The sequence below is a fragment of the Rhinolophus sinicus genome, linkage group LG17 (assembly GCF_036562045.2).
Source record: "Rhinolophus sinicus isolate RSC01 linkage group LG17, ASM3656204v1, whole genome shotgun sequence".
NCBI lineage: Eukaryota > Metazoa > Chordata > Mammalia > Chiroptera > Rhinolophidae > Rhinolophus > Rhinolophus sinicus.
In genome coordinates, this window is record NC_133766.1 from 17,307,890 (window position 1) to 17,335,573 (window position 27,684).

Genomic DNA, 27,684 nt, shown 5'->3' on the forward strand with positions numbered 1-27,684 from the left:
GTTTTCCAATCTGACTTCCCCCTTTCTAGCTGTGGGACCACACCAGGGACATATCTTGGCATTCCCAGACTTGATTTTTATTGTGCAGCTGATTGGGTGGCTTTTCACACTAAAGAGGAAATGAATGATGACTATAAAATTGAGTTCATAAAATGAATGACTATAAAAGTGAGTCACACTTTACACAGATCCTTCCTCCTCCTTTTCCTCCTCCTCCTCCTCAAGCACCAATTGATTATCCAGTTCCTTTTAGATCAAGTGAGGGAGGTTTGCCAATGGGGTGGAGGCTTATGCTGAGCTCAGTATCTCTGGTTCCATCCCCAATGGGGCTAAGTTCCGTGCTGTGGCATTGCGGAAGCCCTACGCTCCAGGGGGGAGATTTAACTGTGGCACCAACAGGCACACCAGGATACCAATAATCTTAGTCCCACACCACTTGTTTCTCAGCAGAAGCTAACAGCTAATGTTAGTTAAATGGCTGCTAAAGTGTCAGACACTCTGATGAGAGCTATATGTACCTTGTCTAATGAATTAAGTACACTATGTCCCCATTTTACAGATGAGGAAACCGTAAGAGATTAAATCACTTGCCCAAGGTTCCCTCACTGAATTTTGAACTCCGTGAGAGGAAGGGCTGCCTCATTGTTGGTGCCTCCCTCAGAACTAGAATAGCGTTAGACACAGAGACGATATTCCTTGAAAAATTCTTGGAGGGATGAATGATAGGTAATAAATGGTGAAGCGAAGAGAACTATATTCTCCAGAAAGATTTTCCAGGCTAACTAAAAGAGCTGTAATAATCTACAATCTTTTAACCTTCCCTTTCTCCATGTATTTACCACTGATTGAATGTTTCAAATGGGAAGTGTCTTACTACTCTGTGGGTGTACAAAGCTGGTTGCTAATTTTGGAACACTGTGAATCCTGGGCCCAGCGTCATGAAAAGGCTGGTGAGTCATATTCCCCATACAGAGCACCCTACACACTGGCTGTCAGAATAAACCAGGAGAAGTTACCACCTCATCCGCTGCTCTGGCTGCTTCATTTTACTTTCTTGAAATGACCAAGGATGTTCTGCAGAAGGTGGGGTCAGAGAAACAGTAGGCTTCTGGATACTCTTGCACTCTGCAAACCTGCAAATTGCACAGGTTCTCCTGGAAGCCTCACTTTCCACTGGAAGAGTCTGTCCTTCCCCCCAGGATGTCTGTGTGAACCTGTAAGTGGCCACAGCTTCTCTACTGGAGGGAGTGTCTCTGAGCAGCCCCACCATGCCATTCCAGTCAGGTATGTACTAAAACCCGGAGACCATGAGCCTCTTTAACAAAGGACCCATCTCATTCCTTACTCAGAGAGAAAGGTTTAAAAATACAAGTGCCCTGAGTGGGATAACTGTCTGCTATTTAGATTGAGTCCTAAGGAATCCACTAAAATGATTGTACTTGAGGCCACCTCAGAGCCGAGATTCAACCTGGAAAGTCACGTGGCTTTAACCAAAATACTCTGCTGTGGCGCAGAACCCAAGGGACAGCTATTTCACATCTTGTCTTTTACCCCACCTTCCAGGTCCCCCTAAGCCTGGAGGTGCTCATTAAACTGCACTTGCTCTGAAAAAAAAAAAAATGCAAGCACCCCTGAGAGAGGAAACACACTGATTTAAAATCACACAAAGGTGCAAAAAGCTGATGGGAGACCTTTTTGGAGCACAAAGAAAGCAGAGTTCAGGGAGATAAAAACAAAGCTGGAAGTGGCTTGGCACTTGTCACAGATTACTGGTACTTAAAATACAACCTACCGACTCTCATTCACATTGTACGTTATTCAGGTTCCTTTGCTTGGCCTCGGTAGATGGCTGAATCCTTGTTTCCAAGTCTCTCAGCTGGGAGAAAAGAGAAAACCCAAACTAGGTCACACGTTACCTGTGAACTACACTGGGATCAAGTTCTGACAAGAGTAGTGATGACGCTAAAGGTTAAATTGAGATTGTCATTCTCCAGATTTTGGCTTTCGTAACTTCTGCCTTCCCCTTTATTACTGAGAACTGAGAGCGGAGAATATCTGGGAAGGTGATGCCATTCCGATTGCATGAGCAGCCACATGAAGGTTCCAAATGCCAGTTCCTCCACCAATGTGCCCCAATCGTTTTATTCTTCCTGACCAAACTGGATAATGCAGGTGTAAGAACAGAGGGAGAAGCAGTGCTTTTAAAAATAGATCTGAGCAGTAGTCTTTAAATAGCCAGGGATTATGATATGAGAGAGGGCTGCATTGGGTCTCCATCTCCTCAGAGAGCAGGATTTGACAAAGTGGCCTCCATGTGGCTTGACTAAAGGGATTTGGTCTTGCTAAGTAAGAACTTCTAAAAGGTAAACGAGCTGCTAAACAAGAGATTTTCCTTCTCTGCAGAAGAATGGATTTTTATTTGACTGAGATGGTCACTACTGAATACGAATCTCCCCTATAGCAAAACTCCCAGGTGAAACGTGTACCTAACAGACCGAGAAACACTGGACTAAATGATCTCTTCAGTTTCCTCCTACTTGAGGATTTGATGGATCACCACCAGTTGAGAAGCAGGGTGGCCCCTCTGCAGATGGGGGACCTGGTTGCTAAGGATGTCTGAGGTGCCCTCGTGTTCCCCTCACAAGCCAGAGCTTTCCAGTTGTCTGTTTACAGGACGTGTTTCTCTACAACCTCAAGGCGACTGCAGCTGCAGTCTCTCGGCACACACCACACTCCCTGTAGCAAATTCCTGGGAGACCACACAGCTTGGGAGTCTGCGGTGTGTTCAGAGGGACTGCAGCTGCAGTCCCCTGGAGGTGTGCCTCCCTCAGACCCCATCAAGGACTCCCAAAGCAAGGAGCCAGGCAGGCAGTGCAGGTCTGTGTGCGGATCCTGGCTCTGCTGTCCATTGTGGGAACTACCTACATACCTCCCAGTTTGTTCGTCTGCGGCTACAGGTGGGAGGTGGCACCCAGCATCTCATCTGATGCAGAATCACAAGGCAGCTCGTATTTTTCCCTAGAAAGTCTTGTAAAAATCATTGCATAAATTATTCATAAACACCAACGAGAAAAAAGAACACCAAATCTCATGTGGAGAGTTGAGGGAGTCTCAAGACATGGCCGAGAACCCGCCAACTGGGGGAATCTAGTTCATGGACACACACGCAGGGAGTGTGTCCACCCGGCTGTTGATTTCAATTATTGATCTGGCCCAGCTGAGCTGCTATAACAAAATACTGTATAGACTCAGTGACTTAAACAACAGACATTTATTTTCTCACAGTTTTGGAGGCTGGGAAGGCCAAGATCAAGGTGACAGCATATGGAGTTCTTTTTTTCCTCCTTATAAAAGTGTCACATTTATTTCAACATCTACTTTCATTTCTAAATTAAAGCAGTTGGACAATTTTTGTAATTTAAAATTCATTATCTGAGGTGAGGAAACATTAACAAGCAATTAAATACTGACAGTGAGTAAAATTATTGGACCATGCATTTATAAAAGCCATACTTAATAATGAAAAGTTCCAGTTATACTACTTAATTGAAAGAAATATCCTTTAGCTTTTTTTCTAATTATAACACATTCTTATTTTGACATAATTTATCTTTTTCATCCAATTACTACTATGCAAAACACATTTTTCCCCAAATGTAAGGCCTTTCTTTACCATTTATGAAATATGACTTACTCTTTAAGAGTTCCTTAAAAGAAATTTGAAATTTAAATTTTCACTGTGAACTTGTTTGACCAAAGAGTATAGGACACCACTCTAACACATGAGTTAAAACAAAGAATGGAATAAAAAGTATCTACATCATTAGCAAATTATCGGATAAAACATTTTAACTACTTCACATTTCTACTTAGCACAAGCTAGAATAAACTGGTTCCAAAGTACTGCAAGGTTGGGCATTTTTACTGCAAGTTTTAAATAATAGTATTACTCTATTAAACAAGTCATCTCTAAGAAAATGGCAGCATTCATAGGAATAAAAATTGTTGTATCGAGTAGGTGGTATTCTACATTGTCAAGGTAATAACAAGATTCTTTATAAAATTAGATTATTAAAATGCAGAATGTCTATTAAAGGCTAAAATGAGAAAAATGAAGAAAATAAAAGTACTCATTGATTAATAAATATAATTTTGCTTTGAGAAAGCCAGAAATGATTCTATTTTAAGAAATAAGCAATAATGATAAGAGATGTAATATACTGTATTGCTTTTAAGCCAAAACACCCTTTTCACCTCAGGACAATTCTAATTTTCACATTCTTAATTTCCTTTGTACAGAGCAGGACCCCATTTTAAGCCATTATTTAAATAGAGTTCATAATCTAAAGCCTTTTTTTTCTCCACAGGATGTTTACATTTCAGTACATAAACTGCAAAACGGGAAATGACTAAATCAGTTATAAAGAATTTGTAGCATAATAAATGCCAATTTACAATAACTGTCAACAGATTTCTATACCAAAGCCTAAAAGTTGCTACAATAGACAGAACTAACACGATTCTTCCATATGCTAAGACTTTGTGTACTAAGTACTGTCATAAAATCCAGAGAAGAAACCTTAGTGACTCCTTCCAAAGCTGCATAATTTTCCAAATGATTTTCCTCTGGTTACAGAGCCTGTTCGATCTTTCAATCCTACAAGTCGTTTAGCTTTTGCAATATTTTCTTGACGTTTTTGTTTCTTCTTCTGCTCCTTTTTCTCCTGACTCAATCATCTTGGCCAATTTCCAGGATAGTATAGCACTTGCTAGAAACAATGGAGGGCCAAAATAACTGCTGTAAGGACGCCATATGGGTCCTTTGCAGCCCATTCCACAACATACTTAGCCTGAGATTTTATATCAAACATCTTTGTAGCAGTCTTAGGAAAGGGGCGCTTATGCTTGAGTTGTGATCTCTAACTTTGTCCTGGGATTATTAGAGAGCCAGTTACAATTTCAGATGACCCTTGGTTGATTGTCCTCTTCTTTAGCTCTACTAGACACTTCTATATACTCTAGGCTGGAAGCAGGAAGGTAGAAGCCCAGCATATTCAGTTCTTGGTGAGGTCTCTCTTCCTGGCTTTTTGATAGCCCCTTCTCCTTGTATCCTCACATGGCCTTCCCTCAGGGTGTGAACATGGAGGGAGGGAGGGAGAGAAGGGAGGGAGAGAGAGGAGGGAAAAAGGGAGAGTAAGGAGGGAGAGAGGGAGGGAGAAGGGGAGGCAGGCAGCATTCAGTCTCTCTCCTCTTATAAGGGCATTATTCCTATCATTGGGTCTTCACCATCATGACCTCATTTAAACTTAATTACCTCACAAGGCACCACCTTCAAATACCATCATGTTGGGGATGAGGACTTCAACATATGAATTTTGAAGGGACACAGACGTTCAATCCATAACAACTACCAAGGTAATAGACTTCAGAAAGCCTATTTTCTAATCTGTATTTCTTTCCCTTAAATCATATGTTCTTGGCTAATACTAATATTTTTAAGTACACTAAGACTACACTAATTAGAGAAATGGAAAAATTTTAATTATGCATCTTCATAACAACTAGCAGTGCTATAGAAACGCAGTTCATCAGTCTCTAGAATCTCTCCACTTCATTTCTGATGGGCTGTGGTCCAATGGTCAGGTCACAAATGAGCCGCACAGAATATGTATTCATAGTAAGGACAGCAGTTGAGATCAGGGGCTCTAGAATTAGAAGGACCTGTGTTCAAATGTGATTCTATGGTTTCCTACCTATGACTTCTCCAAACTTTGATCTCCCTGTCTATAAAATGGAGGGAATTATAATATCTTCTATCATGATATATCATTATATAGTCATGCCAAGGTTAAATTAAATAAAACATGAAACACCCTCCCACAGATAGACACTGAATACACAGTGGCTATTACAATTGCTATAGTTGATATGATTGGTCATGATACGTATGTCTTTCTAGCTCATATGTGCTCTTTCTACTCTTAGGCTGAGACTTCCAAGAACCAGGAATTAAGTTTCCCTCAATAGACCTCTTCTTTCCTTCCTGAAATTACAAAAGGTCTCCTGCTTCCTGTATCTCATGGAGCCCATGTATGGCTCTGCCCTGGTTGAGCTATTGTGGTCACTTGCCTGACTACCGGCTGGAAGAACTCCTCCCAAGTTCTGAGCTCCAGGTAAAACTTGCAGCACAAGTTCCGCCTTGCTTGTTGGGAGGCCAGGAATCCTCCACTGCTCCAACCCTCATTGCCCCACCCTGGTGAGCACTGATCTGCATCCACACCTCTTGAACCCTGCCCTCTTCCCCTGACATGACTCTTCATTCCTGAGCCTCTATCATCCATTGGCCTTCAAGTGTGATCTTTCCTTCATTTTTGCTTTCATTCTCTGGGGTCAGCCATCTGAGAAAGCACCTTGGAACATATCCAGTATTTCATGGATGGGTCACCTGTACTTTCCCAAAGTAGAAGCAGGCATCATTTCTACCCTGCCCATGTGGTCCTAACCATACCCAGTGACATAAAATCTGTTGTCATCTATGTGGGAAAACCCACATCCTCAAAGTCCTTCATCTCAAGTCCTTTGTCCAGTGCTCTTCAAGCACATGAATGGCCTAAACTGCCAGGTAAAGGCCCTGCTCTTCCCCCAACCCCACTCCCCAATTAATCACCCAATAATTTCTTCCAGGAAGCATTCTGCCTTCTCTCCCAAGCCAAGTGGGTTAAAGGCCCCTCCACTGAGTTTACCACTATCATTACCCATTGTGTTGGAATGAACTGTGTGTCTGTCTACCTCCCCCTCAAAACCAAGTTCAAGGAGGGCAGGATTCATGTGTTATTTATCTCTGTATTACCAGCATTTAATGCTGTGTCTAATAAGTGCTAAGCATGCAATAAATGTTGAAGAGAGAGAGAGAGAGAGAGAGAGAGAGAAAGAAGGAAGAAGAGGAGGAGGAGGAGGAGAAAGGAAGGAACAATAAGAATAAAATGACAACCATAGGAAGAAAGAAATAATGAAAAAAGGCTGGATCTAATTCTGTAGAAGAATCCCAATGGCCCTGAGCAGTGAAGCTAAAATCCACCTTTCTCTGTATTTAATCTTTCAACTTCTTCCTCCATGATATTATTATAAAAATAGAGTGAGTTTATGTAGACTCATTAAAATCATTGGCTAAATAATCATGATGGTTCCTGGAGCCCTGGGCAATCAGCAAGCCCTATATAAAGTACTCTCTTCTGACAGCAGGGCGTAAAACCATCATCAAACACAAACATTGAACTTTTTCCTGGTTACAGACACACAGTCCATTCAAAGGTCAAGGTCAGTCACTTCTTGTGTACATGAGCTCTCCACAGCTTACAAACATTTCCATACACATTCAAGAAAAGGGACAGAGGGACCAAAAAGCTCTTAGGAATTCACTGTTGGTCATACTCACCTTATAGGTATCTCTACAAATGGAACAGGGGTCCAGAAAGGTAATCAGCAAAACAAAACAGCCAGATGATCAAGAAAGCATCCACGTGTGTACACATACACACACACTCAACAGTTGAACTTTCCTAATGATGTTTTGCTCGGATTAATAATTAAATGGCCTTGTGTATTTTGAATAGAAGCCAACTGCTCAGCAAGGAGAGGTGACAGAAAGGCATATCAACACAGTCAGCCTGGAATGAAAATTAGCCAGTCCACCATGTAGATAATCTAGAGTTTCTTACATTCATTTCCTACATATTTTTTGCCTTTCTAAAAATTAATTTATTAAAAATTCTTTTTCATAGTTCTGTTTTTTTAAAAAATTTTTAAATAATTTTTTAACTTTTCAGTTACAATTGACATACAGTATTATATTAGTTTCAGGTATGCAGCATAGTGATTAGGCATTTATGTAACTTATAAAGCAATCACCCTGATGAGTCTAGTACCCATCTGACACCATACATAGTTATCACAACATTATTGACTGTATTTCCTATGCTATACTTTACATCCCCATGACTATTTTATAACTGACAGTTTGCACATCGTAATTCCTTCCCCTTTTTTACCCAGTCCTCCAACCCACCTCCCATCTGGCAACCATCAAAATGCTCACTGTATCTACAAGTTTGTTTCTATGTATTGTGTTTGTTCATTTATTATGTTTTTTAGATTCTGCATATAAGTGAAATCATATAGTATTTGTCTTTGTCTGACCTATTTCGCTCAGCATAATACCCTCTAGGTCCATCCATGTTTTTGCATAAAAACTACCTCAATAAAAAATTTGAGGTAACAATGGTTAATAACATAAATTTCAGGTTTAATACATTATAATTCAATATCTGTATAATCTATTGCGTGCTCACCACCAAGTCTAGTTTCCATCCGTTACCATATATTTGACCTCCTTTACCCATTTCACTCTCCCCCCATCCTTTGCCCCTCTGGTAACCACCATTCTGTTTTCTATATCTATGAGCTTGTCTTTGTTTTGTTTTGTTAGATTTTTTGGTTACTTTTTTGTTTTATATTCCACATATGTGTGAAATCATACAACTTTTGTCCTTTTTTTTTTTTTTTTTGACTTATTTCACTTAGCATAATATTCTCAAGATCCACCCATTTTGTTTCAGATGTTCTCTGCCTTGGTTTAACTCAAAATTTTAGAGATGCATTAGATATGAGGTATGGAGAAAGTTTACCAAATTTGATCTACTCCAGCCAGTTCAGTTGATGTTCTCTTTCCACTAAAAAGAAGTATAGATTGACGCTAGAGCCTCAGCCTAACTTCGTTAGTTGTGTTTGGAGAACAGCTCCTCCTGGCTTTGAGAGCTAATCCACATGTCCTGTCCCTTCAGCCGAGCATGTCCCCTTACAGAGACCATGACCTCTCTCTTAACAAAGACTGTACATTCCCCCACGATTCACTGTGTGGTCAAGAACCTCATCCCTGAAGGTAGAAATCAGGTGGGAGTTACTTTCCAGGGTATTGGGAAAATGAGTGTGGCTGTAGGGAAAGATCATCTACTCTGAACTACTTTTTTTCATACTGTCAAATATGAATCTTGGCTCTGGAGAGGGAATAAATTAAAGTTAGCAGAGGGTCCGAGGGGAGCCCAACTACAGTGCTCAGGTGAGGGATACAGGAAATGGGGAAAAGGAACCTGAGAAGGAAGAGGCCACAGCAGGAAATCCTCCTTCCCAAATCAAAGGAGGGTGGGTGCTTCCCAGAGAATAGCATGTGCCCCCGCAGCCACCTACCAGATGTGGAAGCAGGTACCTGCCATGGCCTGCCTCCTTCCCAATCTCTTTCTCTTTCTTCCTCCCTTCCTTCCCTCCACTTTTATTGGCCATCTGTGTGTCAGGTACTGTGTAGGTGGTGGGACTATAAAGATAATAAAAGAGTCCCTGATCTCATGTTATTAAGTAGTCAAACTGGTAACCAACATGTTCAACAATCCAAACAGTGATATCCTATCACAGGACCAATATCCCAGGCTCAGTGAGCCTCAGTGAAAGCCAACAGATCACGTAGCAGATTTGGGTAACAATGTGGTTCTCAAAATTTCTCCACGTGTTAAAGTATTTAGGAGTCATGTCTATATCTTACTTTGAAATGACTCAAATATATATATATATATATATATATATATATATATATATATATATAATTAATGTAAATAATTATACAAGCCAGGTGATGAATTTGAGTGTCAATTGTACTGCTTCAACTTTTCTACACATTTGAAACTTTTCATAATAAAATAAGTTGAAAAAATTCTCTCCACTTATGAGCTGTTACACTGATTGTAGTAGAATGAAGCCATTTGTGTGTCAATTAGCCAGTAAGTAATCATAGCTAAGATTTGTCATGTGCCAGAAAACTCTGAGAGCTAACATGCGTTTTTCTCCTTCAGTCCTCACAGTAACACTGCATGATGGACTTTCCTTTACAGAGAGGGGAAACTGAGACTTGGCCAGGTGAAGTATGGTACTTAACCCACCTCACGCAGCTGATAACTGTCAGGGCCAGCTCCCAACCTGGCTTTGATCTGGTTCTAGACTACCCACTGTAAACTGCTATCCTCTGTGCATGGTTTCCCAGGAAACACCTTGAAATGCAATGTCTGGTTGAAGCAATGGTGACAGAAATCATTGTAAAGGGCAATCTGTCAACCTGTGAGTATAAACAACCATTATAAGAGACTTTCCTGCTTTAATAGGGAAAAGAAAGGTCTCCAGGGGCTGCCAGGGGAGACGAGGACATCAGGGAGGGGGAGGTGTAATGCAGGGTCTCTGGTCCCGCTCCCCACACAAGAACACAAGATATGGTGAGGCCAAAAAGGAACACCCACGGAGCCATAGATAGGGGAGTCATACCGCTATATTCTCGCTGGCGGTTGGGTTGGAGACACGGGAAGTAGGAGCCGCAATCTGCTGTCTGCTTCTCTTCCAACCCACCAACCCCTTAGTGTAGCCATGGCAGTTATATTTGTAGCTAATGGCTAACTGGTTACACTGATGGCCAACTAGTCACAGCTGATGGCCATCTACTACCCGAGCCTGCAACTTTCCATGTGAGGTCGAGAGCCTGGAAACTGCTCTCTGGGACTCTGTCCCCACAGAGGGGAAGGGCCGAGAAAGAGGAAGTGGGGAAGGGAAACTGTTTGGGGGCAAATTGAAGCTGTGAGGCCAGTATTTTTGTCTGGAACAGCAGACAAAATGTTTTCTGTTTAGTAGAAAAGTTGCTATAGTCGACACTGCTCCATATCACTAATGAAGACTGGAAAAAAATTATACCATGGTGTTTGCTTCCCAAAGGGTTTCTTAATCAAGGTCTCATTATGTCTGATGTTCTCATTACTGACCCACCATTCGGGACAGCAATGCAATTTAGGAGCGTGGGACTGGGCTGCATTGAGCCATCCCTACCCTTCTACCCCCTTATGACCTGAGCCAGAGAGAGTGGAGGGCAGGGTGTGCCCAGGCAATTGGCCTCCATAGGTATTTCAACCATGACTTCGACCTGACCTTCCCTCTGCTCCAGTCTTCTGACAAACCAGCCCATGCACATGGCAAAGCCCCAATTCCACAGCCAGCCTGGCAGCCCCACGATGTAATAATACACCAGGGTCAAGTTCTAGTTTGCTCGTGGTGTATGAAATGTAAGAGTTGGAGAAATCATGTAAAAAGTCAGGAGGATGTAAGCATCCTGAGCACCAGTCTCCCAGGAATTGGGCATTAGAACAAAAGTCACTTCCTTCAGTGCCCCTTTCTTACCATCCTGCTTTTCCTGTGAGGACAGAGCTACCTCATAAAACCAGTGGGGTGGTCTGAGTAACTCGGAATTAACCGTTTCACCAGTGGCGCAAAGGTCCACTTGTGCAGAATCTGGGAACTGCCCCTGGGAAGTTTTTTATTTTTATTTTTTAAACAAACAATTGTGCCAGCTGAACTCAGTAGTATTTCTAGAAAATGCACACCATTGTGACAATCACAGATCTCCCCTCTGCCACAGACCAGGGGTAATTCACTCTGAAGCGGCCCTCAGAAGACACAAAGCTGAAGTCAACTTTGATGATTCCTACAAGGCAGAATCCATTTCAATTGAGAGAAAAAGGAAATCATGACTCGAACTTCAGAGAGCTACAGAAATGACGGCTATTTTATAATATCAACATAAAAGGTGCTCTTGGGGGAAGAAACGGAGCGATAGGGAAGTATTTGTTCAAATAAACAGCTTTCATAGAGCATTTCCCCCTCAGGGTCTCTCTAGACCCAAATAGTACTCTTGCCTCAAATCTAGCTCGCACTCCACACAGCTGTGAGCGTCAGATGAGCTGCTGCCATTTCCCTGCTTAAAAGCTTCCATGCCCCCCTACACCCGCCCCTACACCCGCCCCTACACACACACACACACACACACACACACACACACACACACACACACACAGTCCCCTTCCTGTCTTCTCTCAGCTCTGATACTCTCTTCTCTCAGAGATCTTTCTAAAGGTAACGTGAAGAGACCCCTCTCCCGCTTAAAAGTTGTGGCTGGCTCCCGATCCCTTACGTGATAAAAATGCACACTCTTTATTTGGCACACAAAGCCTTCACGTTCTCTCTCCTGCCCCCTTTCCCCAGACTCCTCGGCTACCACACCTCACACGCATCCTTTGTTCCAGTCACACAGACTTCTCTGAATTTTCACCCTGTTTTCAATATGTGCCATCTGTCCATGCCTTTACACTCGCTGTTCCTCCATCCAAAATGCTATCCACAGGGTAAACGGAGGCTTCAGGACTCAGCTCAAATGTTCCATCCTCAGTGCAGCACATCCAGAAATACTTTCTCTCTCCCTCCCTTCTTCCTTCCCTCCCCCACCGCCTCAGTGACACTACACACACACACACACACACACACACACACACACTTCATGCCTCCCCAGCCACACAACCAGCACACCTATTTAGGGGGCTCTGCTGCATCCTCTGTTCACACACCTGCCCACACAGACTAGGAGCTCTTCCTTCAGGACACAGTCCAGGTAATGCTCATCTCTGCATTCCTAGTGTTTAGCACAGTGCCTGGCACACAGTGGGTCCTTCATAGTGTGGGAGGAATCTAGATCCTTTCAACCAGCGAGGCCAGACACCTGACAGGTAAGATTTCTGTCCCCTCAGAACTCTGTATCTTATATTGTCTGTAAACTGTTACTCTCTCTTCCTGAAAAAAAAATAAATAAATAATATATATATATATATATATATATATATATATATATATATATATATAGTGTATTTTCTAGAATTTCAAAAATTAATTCTACTAGAATATAATGTGCTTTAGGGAAGGCACATCTTTTACTCCCTTTCTTCCCCCACCAGCTTTTGATTTTGTTAAGGAGCTGTTGTTGATGAATTAATTTGTCAACTGATCCTTTAAGACAACTTCAATTGTTTTAAAATCTTAGTTTATAGAGAAAATTTAGCCTAAAGACTGACCCCGTTTGTCCCCCACTCAGAATCTTGGAGGTTCTGTAAGGTGAACGGTCCCAGCTCTGTGCTCTGACCACGTTCTCCATTGGCTGTCCTCTTGCTTGGCTGTCCCCAGGCTGGTCTCCATTTCTCCTCCCAGGGCCAAAGGATTCAGAGGCAACCCCAGATTTACACATTGAAGTCCTCTCTGATTTTCTGGGGGTAACCCTTTTGGGGTCTGCTTATCCGCTGTTTCGATAATATTTCATCAACAGGCTCTGCAGCTCTGTAACTTACTACCATGGCTCTGTGGCCCAAGGGGGGACTCCATACACATTGTTTCTTTCAAAGTGACCTGGGAGAAACTTGCTTTCAGTCTCACCATTTCAGAAATTCTAAAATGCAGATGTGGGGAAGGAGAAAGATATGCAGAAAAACTCTCCCTTGGCTTCCACCTGCCACGTCTTTTTATCACCGGCTACCTGAAGAGTCCGGTTGTCTGGAGGCCTTTGGCCAGGATGTCCCAGGGCTGCCAGCTAGAACAGCATCAAAATGGCCTCCGTGCTAACGGGAAAGCTGCTGGTGTCCTATCTATCACTCTACCTCTGTGACCCGGCCTCTTCCTCCCATGGCCATCCTGCCACAAACTACCCCTCAAAGACCTCGGCAGAGGGCCAATACTTTGTTAGTTGAAGGGAAAGAGTCTGATTTCAACATCCCACTGACATTGCTAAAGGCTCCCGCAGCCTTCCCTGCCTACGTCCTTTAGGTCCTGGGCTTGGGTGTCGGTGAGATGAGAATCCAAATCCATACAGCTGCTCAGACACCAGGGATGGCCAGGAACTAAGGACAGGAGGGTAAGGTTGGGGACTAATTACTGGAAAGATGGACCCACATGGACCTAGACCAGCCCGGGAAGGTCAATGTGACATACGAGTAATTATGGTTAACTAAGGGTGGGCTCAGCCTAGTCCACGACCCAGGGAGCGTCTCCAAGGTGGTCAGTCACACGGTGGACAACATCATGGGGTTTCACCAGCAGGTATCAGAACTCAAGCTGGGAGGATCTAAGTCCTGGCCCGGGAAATAAAATGTCGGATCTTAGAGCGAGAATGCTGAATTATCAGGCAGGGACTTGGTCAAAATAAAATATTACAAAGCAGATTGATAGCAAGGAATCGGGATACTGAAACCAAACGATGCTTACTAGCTGAAGCACTGCCTTGTTGGTGGGCAACAGGCTGAGGACATCTCCTCTTCCTCCCACCTGGAGCCAGGCCTGGTCCTAGACTTGGGCAGGATTGACTTTGCAGATGGAGCCCTCCCCATGCTAGACAATGAGCACCTTAGAGACAGGGCTCACTCTCTGCTCAGGAAGTGCCTGAAATAATAGGTGTTCAATGAACACTCACTGAGTGAACAACCCTTGTGTACGTTGTTGGGAAGCAGGATGAGGATGCCAGGCACAGCCTCCTTCCACCAGAAGAGCAGAATCAGGCTTCGTCCTGCAGGTACCACCGCTACTAGAGATCTGCCTGGGCCCTTCAAGCTCTCGCCTCTGGATTTGTTTTTTGTTTTGTTTTTATTTTTAAAGATTTTATTGGGGAAGGCGAACAGGACTTTATTGGGGAACAGTGTGTACTTCCACGACTTTTTCCAAGTCAAGTTGTTGTCCTTTCAATCTTAGTTGTGGAGGATGCCGTTCAGCTTCAAGTTGTTGTCCTTTCAATCTTAGTTGTGGAGGGCACAGCTCAGCTCCAGGTCCAGTTGCCGTTGCTAGTTGCAGGGGGTGGCGCAGCCCACCATCCCTTGCGGGAGTTGAACCGGCAACCTTGTGTTTGAAAGGACGCGCTTCAACCAACTGAGCCATCCGGGAGCTCAGCGGCAGCTCAGCTCAAGGTGTCATGTTCAATTTTAGTTGCAGGGGACGCAGCCCACCATCCCTTGCAGAAGTCGAGGAATTGAACCAGCAACCTTGTGGTTGAGAGCCCACTGGCCCATGTGGGAATCGAACCGGCAGCCTTCAGCATTAGGAGCACAGAGCTCTAACCACCTGAGCCACTGGGCTGGCCCTTGGATTTGTTTTAACAAACACATATAGTGCTTGCTGTGTGCCAGCAAATGCCAACTAATTTAATCCTCAAACATCTCTAAGAGGTAGATACTTTTATTAGCCCCATTTTATAGATGAGGAAACTAAAGCACAGACAGATCACATGACTTGACCAAAGTTACACAGTAACCAGTAAGTGATTGAGTCTGGATGTGAAGCCAGGCATTTTGGCTCTAGAGCCCATGTTCAGGTAAGGGCTAGAGGATCCAGACCCATCACTATTCATCAAGTATGCCGCACTGATGTCTGTGAACTTCCAGAAGCCCTTCACCACCAAGATACCTGACAAGTCTGAGATGCTGTTAGCAGCTAGCTACCAGATATGAAAATGATTCCCACTGCCTTTGAATGTCTCTCAAATGTAAGTGAGACACAGGTTGGTAAAGTGTCGCCTTGTAGAACAACTCCCTGGGGCCTCCTGGACTCTGCCACCTATGCAAGGGCCAGCATGGGTGGGCATGAGACTGTGCAGTCATACAGCTCCCTGTGCTCAGAACGGCCCCACATGTGGCTGAATGCCCTTCTGTTGCCATCTTGAAAGTCCTAATTATTTTTGAACATGGGGTCTGGGATTTTCATTTTGCGCTGGGTCCTGCAAATTATGTAGCTGGTTTTGCCTACGCTTGTATGTTTTCATCCACCAGATTCGCCTTGATTTCGTTTCTGTCACCCTCCCTCTCTTGCCCACAGAAATCATTCTTACAATCTCAGTAAATTCTTGTCATTCTTAGGTGTTAGGGGAATGTGCAGGTCAACTCTAGTTCTTACAAATCTCTTATTTTAATGTTTCCCCTAAAGCCAATTAGGAATTCTTTTTCTATAAGAGCTGAGGACTCTGATACTCTATCCCTTCTACTATCTCTCTCCATAAATGAGATCTTCTTATCTCTCTGCTTCCTGCTGATCCAGGGGGTGAGAGAAAGGCAGTGAGGCTGAGGTTGGTTGTCAGCAAAGAGACGCCTCAATTAAATGAGAACATCCACAGTGTGAAAAGATTTGATGAGCAATATTAAACATTTTAAGAGTTTATTTGATCAAAAATTGATTAGAATCGGGCAGTGCCAAACCAGAAGCAGCTAGGATTGCTCCTGTGACAGAAGCCAGGAGAAAGACTTATATAGAAAAAGTGCAGAAGCAAAGAAAGGAAGTATTTGATTGGTTGTAGCTAAAGTCTAGTTGGCTCTTAGTGATTGGTTGTCCTTAGCATTTTGATTTCATAACCTCGGGGCGTTTACAGGCTTTAAGTTTGGTTTGCGAAATTTCGTAGGCCACCATGGCATTAGAGCCACCTCAGTCTAATGGCCTCCTTGTTTAATTAATTTAACAGTAGTCCAGGTTAAAAGAGATATAAGAGACATGTCAACTAAATTAATGTGGGGGTCTTATTTAGATCCCGATTCGAATAAACCAGTTGTAAAATGATAGGTTTTAGATAATCAGGAAATGTTGACCATGAACTGGGTGTTAAACAAGACTGAGGAATTATGCTTTATGTTGTCGAATGTGAAAAGATATTGTGGTTATGTAAGAAAGTGACCTTATTTTATTTTTTTAGAGATGCATGCTGAGGTATTTAGGAGTGTTATGACATGGTATCTGGGATTTGCTTTAAAATGCTTTGGAAAAAAGAAAGATAGGGTTGGAGAGGGAGAGAGATGAAATAAACATGACGAAGTCCTGATGCGTGGTGAAGATGGTGATGGCATTTCTTGTGCTCTTTTCTTTGTGTCTATTTGGAAGTTTTCCTAATGCATAGTTAAATGTGAGAAAGAGAGAAAAGGCGTGCGTGCGAGAGAGAGCGTCCAGACCACAGTGTTTCTAGAAGAGCAGAAGTAATTGTTTACTGCTGTTCTCTTTCAATGGCTCAGAGGGGTCTGGTCTCCGAATGAGCTGGTGTTTTCTGTGTGGACAGCTCTTGACTTTGCAGCCTCCTCTGAGTCATAACCTTTTTGAGTCATTTCCCTGAGAGTGGGAATGGCTCCACTGAACCATCTCCACTTACTCTCCTGCCTGTTCCCTTTTGTGCTCGATCGTGTATGAGGATGCGGCAACAGTATAACAGGAGCTACAGGGGCTCAACCTCGCGATCTTGCCTTCCTTCCCTGGACCGAGTCTAAGCGTTATCTCCTGTGTGAAGCCTTCTGTAAGCACCTGGTCTATCCTGATCTCTTCTTCCTGAGCTCCCACAGCAATTACAGTCCGGCATCTGGTCTTACCTCTCTGTTTGGCCCTGAGTTGTTCTGGAATGATATGGTGCAACCCATTCTTATCTCCCCAACAGATTGCCGTTTCCCACGTGTTCTACTCTGACAGAATTCAAAGTACTCTGCACCGGCCTAGTGCATGCCGAGCACTTTGTAGGCTGTTTATTTACATGTCCATTCATTTATTCCTCCAATACTGAGCACCTACCCGGTGCTAGGCTAGGTGCTGGGGATTCAGCACGGAAGGGGATAGATCCAGTTTCTGTCCTGCAACTCTTTCTATTGAGAGGGAGAGACGACATTAAACAAATAACTTCACAACAAAGTAATTCATAACGACAGCGGTGAGGGCTGTAAACGCAGCACACATAGTACTCTGAGCGTGTAGCACAAGACATTCAGCCTGGTCTGAAGAGTCAGGAAAAGCTCCCCTCAGGAAGTGACTTTAGGAAGGGACCTGAAGGAAATGCAATAATTAGCCTGGCAAGGAGGTGGGGAGAATTCCAGGCAGAACAAACTGCATGGGAAAGAGCCCTGGGGGAAGGAGTTTGGCGCGCCAAAAGAAATCTAGTTTTACTGATATGCGGAGGCCAAGATTGAACATAAGCCTACTTCTTTAATTGAGACGGATTTCTAAGCTTGTTGGAAGCTGGGTTCTCCTCATTATCTGAGACAGATTGTTGCAGTAACAGCCTCCAGTTTGTTCTTGCCTCCCTGCATGCATGCCTCTGGGCAATGTGATTCTGTCCCTCTCCTCTATTTCTCTGTCTGTTGACTCTGGACTTGGCTGTGCGACCTTCCTTGGTGAATACGCCAATAGCAAATGTGACAGAAGCAGAAGCTCTCACTGGTGGGAACACTTCATCACCATGTGAACAAGCCTGGTCCTGCCTCCCTGAGGATAAGAGACGCTCCGTGGAAAGAGGCTCTAGCCATACCCACTGTTCCAGCATTCTACTTGAGGCCCCAGGCGTATGAGAGAGGCCATCCTAGACCAGCTAGCCCCAAGCAAACCAGCCCAGACCAGAAGAACCACTCAACCAACCCACAAAATCATGAACTATAGTAAGTGTTTGTTATTTGAAGTCACTAACTTTTGAGGTAGTTTGTTATGAAAAGCTACGTGACTGATACATCACCCTTATATCATTCACACTCTTATCAAGTGCCTCCTGTGTTCAAAGCATTTATTAGGCACTAAGGGTACATTAACAAGTACAACCTCAAAGGTTATAATCTAAGTAAGGATATGTTTTACTTGTAGAAAGATAAGTAATACTGCAGTTCAAAATGAAAAATGCGTCGTGACTTCTACCAATAGTAATGCTATGGGAATTGGGAGAAAGAAGCGATCCCTGAGGCAGAGAAAATTTCTACAGGAGCTGGAACTTCACCTTGGTCTTGAAGGGCACCGATTTAACCTTAAGTGACTGGAGAGGAACAGGGGTAGGATCTCCAAGACAGAAGAATGCGAACAACAGGTTCAGGAGGCTGGTAAGCTGTCTGGTTTGGCCAGAACACAGGGCCTGTGAAGGAAATCAGTGGGAACTAAGGTTGGAATGGGGAGGCCAGGCTGTTGAGAGCTGGAGTTAGAGTTTATCGATGTAGCAAATAAAAATGCAGGATGCTTAGAAATATTTGGGACATACTAAAAACATTATTTATTGTTTACCTGAAGTTCAAATTCAACTGGAAGTTCTGGTTTTTATCTGGCAACTCTAGCTGGGGTGGCAAACTCAAATGTCTGCAGGACGCTAGGAGATAAAATAAATGAGGAATTAGGGCCGGGTGTAAGGCAATAGAGCAAGGTGGGGACTATGGCAAAAAAAAGAGAATCCTTGTTCCACTTGGGGGAGCAGTCCAACTTTGCTCCCACCAATAATTGCCACATGAAAATGCAGGCCTAGTGTTTCCAATTTTTCAAGAGAAGTCGGAACTTTGGGTTTTTATGTGAAATTTCCGAATTATTTACTATAAATGAATATTTCAGTATTTTTAAAACCCTGTATATCTGCCAGCTGTGTCTGGCCTGAGGACCTCTGGTTTTCAACCTCCATTTTTAGGCCTAAATATCTAGATTTTTTTTTCAACTGTAGTAATATAGGCCTGTAAAAAGTTCAAACATCAAAGAATTAAGGTGAATGTGAAAATTTTCCTCCCCATCCTTTCTCTGAATCCTATTCCCTTGCCCAGAGGGTAGCCCCTGTCAGCAGTCTGGTCACATATGCTATGGATTTTGAACTTCATTCTATAATCTGGAAGCTGGGATAAAGCCAGAATCTGTAAGTTCTAGATATATTTTCTAGTAGACCTTTTGCATACGTGTACAAGGAGATATGTGTGTAAGGAAATACTTACCGGGATGTTTATTGCTGTGCAAAATTAAAAATTATCTTAAACCTCATTTTGGAGAACTACATAAACTGTGGTATATTCATATGACAAAATACTACATAGCAGTTAAACTGAATGAACTGGGTTAGATATTTATGTATCAAATGAATGGATTCTCAAGAACATCAGGTAAGAATAGAAAATACAGAAAATAAGAATTTTTCTCTCTATCTATCTATGTATCTATGTATCTATCTATGTATCTATCTATGTATCTATCTATGTATCTATGTATCTATGTATCTATGTATCTATGTATCTATGTATCTATCTATCTATCTATCTATCACCTGTCTATCTGGTCCAGTATAAAAACATGAAGCAGATAGAAACGCACCTAACTCCTTGTATTAGTTTCCTGTTGCTGCTGTAACAAATTAGCACAAACTTAGTAACTTGAAAGAACCACTGTGCTACCTTATGGTTCTCAAGGTCAGAAGTCAGCAGTAGATCAGCAGGGCTGTGCTTCTTCTGGAGGCTCTAGGAGAGAATCCTTGCCTTTTCCATCTTTTAGAGGCCGCCCACATTTCTTGGCTCTTGACTGTATCACACCAACCTCTGCTCCCACCATCACACCTTTTTCTCTGACTCTGATCCTCCCTCTAATAAAGACATTTGTGATTACATTGGACTCAGCTGGTTTAATCTAGAATAACTTCCCCATCTCAAAATCCTTAATTTAATTACAGCAGCAAATTCCCTTTTGTCATGTAAAGTAACATAGCCACAAATTCCAGGGATTACCCCTTGGGCATCTTTGGGGGGCTGTTATTCAGAGGAGAGGAGAAAAATAGGATTGGGGAGGTACACTAAGAGAATTTCAGGTTTATCTGCAAGGTTTTATTTCTTTGCTTTAAAAAAATTATCTGAGACAAATATGTCAAATTGTAATTTTCTGATTATGGATGGTAGGTAGTAGTCGTATTATTCCCTGTATGTATATTACTCCCTTTAATAATTTTTTGTTTTCAAAATTACAAAAAGAAAGAAATGGGGTTAGGAAGGGACTATGTTTTCTCCTACTTCCTATCTATGGAAGATGTCTTGCGCTACTGTGTAAATCTAAAAGGGAAGAATCAGACTTCCTTTTTGAGAAAGAAAGAGCAGAACCTTAGCATTTTAGACTAGAAGGGACCATAGGGAACAGCTAGGCCAGTGGTGGTCAGATGGCCCTGGGAAGACCCAACGTGGGGCAGGACTTCAGGGAGTTTATGGGGACAAGACTGAAGCCTTTAAAGAGCCCTCTCCTTCTCTTAAACCCCCCTTACCACTCCCAGCTTCCCTTTACCCAAAGCACATCTGCCTCTGTTTCTTATGTTGGGCTTCCACATAAGATGTCATCATTCATAAAGCTGTTCTGTTGTTTAAGTAAAGATACACACACATACATGCATGCATGCATGCACACTTGTACACACATGTACAGTGGAAAACCACGAATCCATTCCAACCTTCATCATTGTGTGATTGAGAGGCTGAATCAGGAAAGAGGAAGTGAATTGAGATCCATAAAAGGTGTTACTATCTCTTAGTCAATCTCTTTTATTTGTGAGTCAGAACCCAGGCCCTTGTAAACCCACAAAGGAAAGTCTTAAGATTTTTCCAGTAACTGGAACTGTTTTATCTAAAAATGTTTCCTGGAGTCATGGATTCCTCGGACAGGGGTGTGGAGACAAGGAAGGAGGCGGTGTTTATCAGCGAGGAGAGGTCCTTTGTTCATCCTCCGGCCTCCAGATGAATAAAGACACTGCTGAAAAGAGGGCTGTTAGGAAAGGGAACATAAGTAATAAATCTTTAAATCTGAAAAGTAGTTTTTAAAAAGTCTGGATTCCCCAGAACTCAAGTGGACACAGAGATGTTTCCCCCTTACCGCCTTTTCTTCTTTCGCTTTTGTGAAAGTATGTTTTCCTTGTTCTGTCTTTCTAAGTCTGCTTTTTGTCTGTCTTATGTTTTACTTTCTTATTGTTATGTTTTATCTGAAGCGAAAGAACAAGGAGAGGAGTCCTACCTCCAGGCATGGGGTGTGTGTGTGGCGGGTTATATCCCAGAGAAGACTTTCTTTGCCACTTGTGCAATGAAAGCTGTGGAGCGGTGTGGAGGGTCCACCAACACAGAGGAGAGCAGAAGGAGCAACCAGTCAACCCAAGGACACCTGTTCGGCAGTGGCACGGAGCCTGGTGTGAAGACCCGGCATCTACTTCTGGAGATGGTTGATCTCAAGCTTTTGAAAAAAATGTCATCGGCACCTACTGAACAACTTGATTTCTAAGTGAAGAGTTGCATTAACATGCTGCCTTCAAACTAGTTTGTATATGGGAGAACTGGTGACTAACATTTCTTGGACACGTTGGTGGACTACTCAACTTCCATTTTTCCCTTTCTTCCCTGCTAACAGAACCCCAATTTTGTTCATCTATTCTTTCCTTTTGAGGCTCAAAGGAAGGTGATGCTACCCCCAATTCTAAAGGTATTAATTAGTCTACACAATCATATTTCCATTTTCCTTAAGAATGCCTGGCTTAAGAAAGGTTATATGATACAATTCTTGCCAACAAAGCACGAAGGGAAGTCATTGGGGGCAGGGGATGGAGTGGGGGGAGGTAGGTTCCTGGAAAAAGACAAGTTTCTTCAACTTTCTCTGCCTTGGTGTCCTCATATGGAAAATGAGAAGAGAAATACAACCCACCTCCTGGAGTTCTTGCAAAGATTGAATGAGCTATATTTGTAAATCACTAGAAATAGTGCCTAGATCATTGATTAAAACAAGTCTTAGCTAACACTAGTATTTATTATTGTCTGCATGACCGAATAGTCTATTTTCAGGCAAATTGCAATCTAAAACAGTATCACTGCTTCCCGAGAAAGTGCTAGTTGCTTCATCTTTCTCTCTGCTGTTTCTTTTCACTCACCCACTGTTTTTGGTGGACTCCTGGGAGCAAAACTGTATGAGGGGCCGACAGAGAACTAAGAAGTGGGAGGTAAATGTCAGGAATTGGTGGGGCTGGCCACCTGCAGAGGAGTTGGCATATATATGGCATCTGATTTGAGGTGGGAGAGGAAGGAAATACTGAAAATTTTGTTTGTCTCAAAATATCCTATTAAACCTCAGCCCTGTGGTTAGTGATTTATTCCCCCTAGTCAATTCGTTTCATTGGAGGGATAAGATTTTCTCCAGAAGACCCCATTTTCTCTGGAAAACAAATGGGGAGGTCCTATGGAGTGGCTGCTAAGCCTGCAGCCTCTGATGCCTGAGTCTGACACCCTGGTCTGCCCGTTTCCAGCTCTGGCTCCTTAAATAGTTTATTGACATTTCTTTACCTGGTAAGGTTTTCAAGAGGATTAAATGAGATGAGGAACATGAAATACCTGGACAGTTTGCACTCAGTATAAGCCTAGAGAATGCCTAGTGTGGTGGGCCTTAACCAGGATTTCACATTGTAATCAGCAGGAGAGTTTATTAAAAATACAAGGGCCCAGGACTTACACTGAATGGGGAAGCCTGGGGGCTGAGCAGAGTTATTTTCCCAAGAGGGGGAGGGGTTACAAACAAGCCACAATTGTCCCCTGCCTTGGAGCGTACTGGTGCCCCCGGAATATTAAGTTGTTATCCATGTGGTGCCAAAAATACCAAGATGCCAAGCGATGAAGTGAGAAAGGCACCAGCTTTGCAGTCAGGAAGGTCTGTGGTGAAACTCGGGACCCGTCACTTGCTGGCAACATGACTTTGGGGATGGCATTTCGTCTCTCTGAGCCTCAGTTTCCCTGCCTGTGTAGTAGAGTTCATTATAGCTTTCTTTAAGCTTGTGGTGAGGATTAATTTAAGCCCCGCAGTGCCTGGTGATCAGCCAGTGTTAGCATCACTTGTCTTTTCAGGATGGAGCCCTTACTTCATTTGACACTAAGGCCCTCTGAGAAGGTGAGAAATGGAGCTTCTGGGAGCATCCCTGGCAGCAGTTGAGCTCTCCAGCCACGCAGCTGGCCTTCGGGCATTGAAGGAAATGGAATTTTCTGCAGGGGGAGCAGCTGCCAGGTCATTGGTCAGAGTTCCTGGTGGGTGGGTCCCTGAGGATGGGTGTCAGCTCAGGGGCAGACGGGCAGTGGGAAGTGCACTGCCTTCCTCCTTATCAAAAAATAAACTGTCCATTTCTGAATGCTAGAAGCCTTTACATTAGCCTAAGTGATATTCCCTCCCTGCCAGGAGAACAAAAATATCCCACCTGTGGCTCTGGTTATTGGTGGTGGTGTTTCCATTCACTCCACCAGGAAGAGTCCCTTTGGTGCCGCCCTCCATTCACTCCCTGAGTTACAGTCTTGGGATGGAATTCTATAATTCTCAGCATTAAATGCCCAAACTGATTCACACACATTATGACACCAAACCAGTAACACACAGCCAAACCAGGAGAGGTTCTGAGTCCTAGTCAACGGAGATGACAGGCAAAGCAATTCTCCCAGATTTCCCAGCGGTCATCTCCCACCCAGGTGAGGAAGAGGCCCTCCAAGGGAAAATCTCTGCTGTTCTTGGGGTCAACCAGCTCAACATATGGCCAGTCTTTACCAAGATCTCTCTAGCCACAGGGCATTCTAGCAGAGGACGTTGGGAATGGGGATGGGAGACAGTGGAGCTCGAAAGTCAACGTCAGCTTCCTTTGCAGTTGTCTCTTTGTTATTCATATTATGACTTTTCTTGATTTGCGGCTCTTGTTGACAGTTTGCTTTTATCTGGTCATTGCCACCGCTGGCCCTGTTTCCAAGAGCACATGCTCCCCACCTCTCTCTCAAGTGTGCAACAGAAACATCCAGGAACCTCTACTGGTGCGTTCCTCACCTGTCTTATTCCTCTTTACTTCCTAGCACTTAGCACAGTACCTGGCGCCAAGATGGTCCTCAGTCATGGGTGCTGAGCCAGCGGAGTGGCTTGTTATTGCACGGGAAGAGAAGGGTAGCTCTGTTACAGTTTCTCTAAAAGGTGGCTCTGTCCATCTCAAGCTTTACTGGGCAGAGGGCAAAGGAGGGGGTGGGGTAACCCACAGCTTTCCAGCTCCTCCCCCAGGCAATGCGAAACTCTTGGGATTTGGAACCCGAAACCTGAATTCAAGAGACAGACCTTCCACTTACTAACTGCATGAACCTTGGGCTATTTACTTAAGCCCTCTGAACCTCGGTTTGTTTATTTATTTGTTTCCTGGAAAATGTAATAAGATTTTTCTTTCCTGCCTCACAAAGAAGTTGTGACAATTAAAGAAGTAACATTCATGAAAATGCCCTGCGAAGAAGTTAATGAATGACAGCTATGATTTTTTTGTAACATGGTTTCACTAGCTGGTTCAAAGTGTTATGGTTCAAAGGTATTAGACACCTACTACGTGCTAGCTAGGCACTGTGCTAGGGGTAATGGCATTTCATCTCTCTGAGCCTCTATTATATAACAAGTACATAATGGAGAGGTGAAAAGAGTGCTGTGAAGGCAGCCCAAAGAAGAACTCCATTCACAGACTGCAATCAGCCTGGGGGTGTCCTGGCTGTTTCGGTTGCTCAAGTCTGTAGCCTTTCATCCTGTGGAGTTTGAAGCTGTCAGTAACACCCAAGTCATTCTCATTTGGCTTCTGGACACCCCCAGGCTGAGTCTGTGAATGGCCCTTTTCGTTAAGCTGCCCCCATTTGCACAGGTACTGGCCACCATCTCTGGGAATATTGAGAAATAACCAAATGAAATGTCTGCTGAAGGCACATGGGGATCATGGACAGTGTGTGATTTCAAGTATCACTGTCCAATCTAATAGTAGATATTGTAGGAGGGAAGATTAGACCGAATTTTTCCTATTTCTCTGCTCGCCCACCTTAAATCAGATGCTATAGATAATGCCAACTCTCCTGCACGCAGCCAGCCCTGCCGTTTCCTAGCATTCACCTCCTACTTCTTTGCTCTCTGTCGCCCCCTCATACAGTTTTGCTCCCAGGAATTTGCTCCACCAGAAACAGTGGGTAAGTGAAAAGAAATAGCAAAGAGAAAGACGAAGAAACTAGCACTTTATTGGGAAGCAGTGATACCATTTTAGATTGCAATTTGCCTGAAAATAGACCACTCGGTCATGCAGACAATAATAAATTATATGTTAAACACCACACACTCATGCACATTTTATGCAAATGTCCATGTGGCCCGCCTGGGTATTTGGAGATGGTGTGAGAACATCCTAAGTATAGCCCAGTGGTTAAGAACTTGGTGTTGAAGACCATGAGACATAGATATTGAACACCAGCTTGCTGATTATTAGTTGCATGAACTCAGGCAAGCTACATGACCTCTCTGTGCCTCAGCTTCCTCCTCTATAAAATGGGAATTATACCGTCTCTCGGAGAGGTTGCGAGGACTAAGTGAGTGAGGCACTATAGATTGTCTTTATAAAGGCCTAGAGGGAAATAGTGACCTTAATGGGACCCATTTCTCTTCTCTGCTGTCCTCTCTCGTGTTGATGACTTCTCTTCTCCTCTCCCACACAGGAGCACCTGATTCCATTTATACTCTTCCTCCTTCAAGGCATCTAGACCAAAGGACTCGTCTCCCCTCCTTGTACAGGGACATGTTGTTGGCTTTGAGACAGATTTCTTAAAACTATCTTCCTCAGTTGCAAGTCACTCAGCCATTGCTTAGAGATTAAATTAACCAGCAACAGACAGCTTCAAAGAGATAAATCTCTGGGGACTTCCTCTCTTCCTTAGTTGGCTGTGAGCAGGGTGAGAATGGAACAAGGAATCTTCCAGAACTTCACTGTCCAATATGATAGCCACAGTGTCTACTGAATACTTCAAATGTGACTGTCCAAATTAAGATGTGCTATAAGTGTAAAATATGCACCAAATTTTGAAGATTTGTATAATGAAGAATGTAAACATCTTACTAATTTTTTAAATATTTATTGCAAGTTGAAATGATAGTATTTTTTTATTATATATTGCTTTTACTTTTGTTAATGTGGCTACTAGACAATTTTCTATTACCTATGTGGCTGTTGACTAGTGCTGTTCTAGAGTGTTCGTGATTTAATGATGACTTAAAGTGCCAACACTTTTTAAAAGTGACTTTAAATAAATCTCCTTTTGCCTTTATGAAGCAGGGATTGTTATAACTGTTTTTCAGACAAAAGCAGCAAGACCACAGCCCATTCTGTGTTTGGACAATCAGTAGCCTTCCTTGGCTGGGGCGCATTCATGCTGGGGGATAATCAGATGGAAGAACTCTCACGGGATGCAAAAAACCTGGCTTCTCCTTGCTACACCGCTGAATAGCTGTGTGACCTCAGGCAAATTCCTGCCCCTCTCTGGATCTGAGCTTTTTACTTAAAAAATGAAGAGATTGACTGGATTAGAATCTAAGGGTGGCAAACTAGTAGCCTGTGGGCTGAAGAGAGCCACAGATTTGTCTGTGTGTTTTGTCCAACGTAGTGTTTTATGGTTTCTTTTATTTCCGTACTTTGAGGTGTGGGTCAGGCAATGTCCTATTGAGTGGGGCTCCTATCACTCCCCTTGGACTCTCATTGGACCACTTCACACTTTCATTACCTGCCTCAAGAAACTTGGCTGCAAAGAACAACAACAACAACAACAACAACAACAACAACAACTACAAAACCCCAAAAAACCTTGGCTGCAAAAAAAACAAAAACCCTTGGCTGCGAACATCGAACTCCAGATGGAATAATTCCCTGCAAGGAGAGCTGACTTCCTTCTGCTCAGGCGAGTGCTGACCATTCTTAGAACGAGGAGGTCAAGTGGTGGTCGCCAATCTACTCCAGGCCAAATTTTTGTCTCTCCTTCTAGCCTTTTTTTTTTTAAATGATGTTACCATCTTAAATTTCCAACAAAAAACTGCACCGTAGCCTTCTGTAGAATCATAAATATTAAACTAGAAAGAAACAAAAATAATCTATTCAGGGCCAACCTTTCATTTTACAGACAAAAAAAAAATACAAAATACAAAAGAAATTGAGGACATATAATGCTTTTATACTTGCCC

General features: G+C 43.2%; 1 long non-coding RNA gene and 1 pseudogene across 2 annotated transcripts; one reads left to right on the top strand and one right to left on the bottom strand.

Moving 5' to 3' along the window:
* Positions 1–1,001: 1,001 nt before the first annotated feature.
* LOC141569340 (uncharacterized) lies at positions 1,002–27,684 on the top strand. Of its 2 annotated transcripts, none has more exons than XR_012492872.1 (3): positions 1,002–1,284; positions 21,650–24,482; positions 26,809–27,684. It is a non-coding gene; the product is annotated as an uncharacterized LOC141569340 (long non-coding RNA). The 2 variants fall into 2 exon arrangements; XR_012492873.1 differs by having other exon boundaries at positions 23,541–24,482.
* On the bottom strand, positions 4,581–5,097 carry LOC141569376 (small integral membrane protein 15-like; annotated as a pseudogene).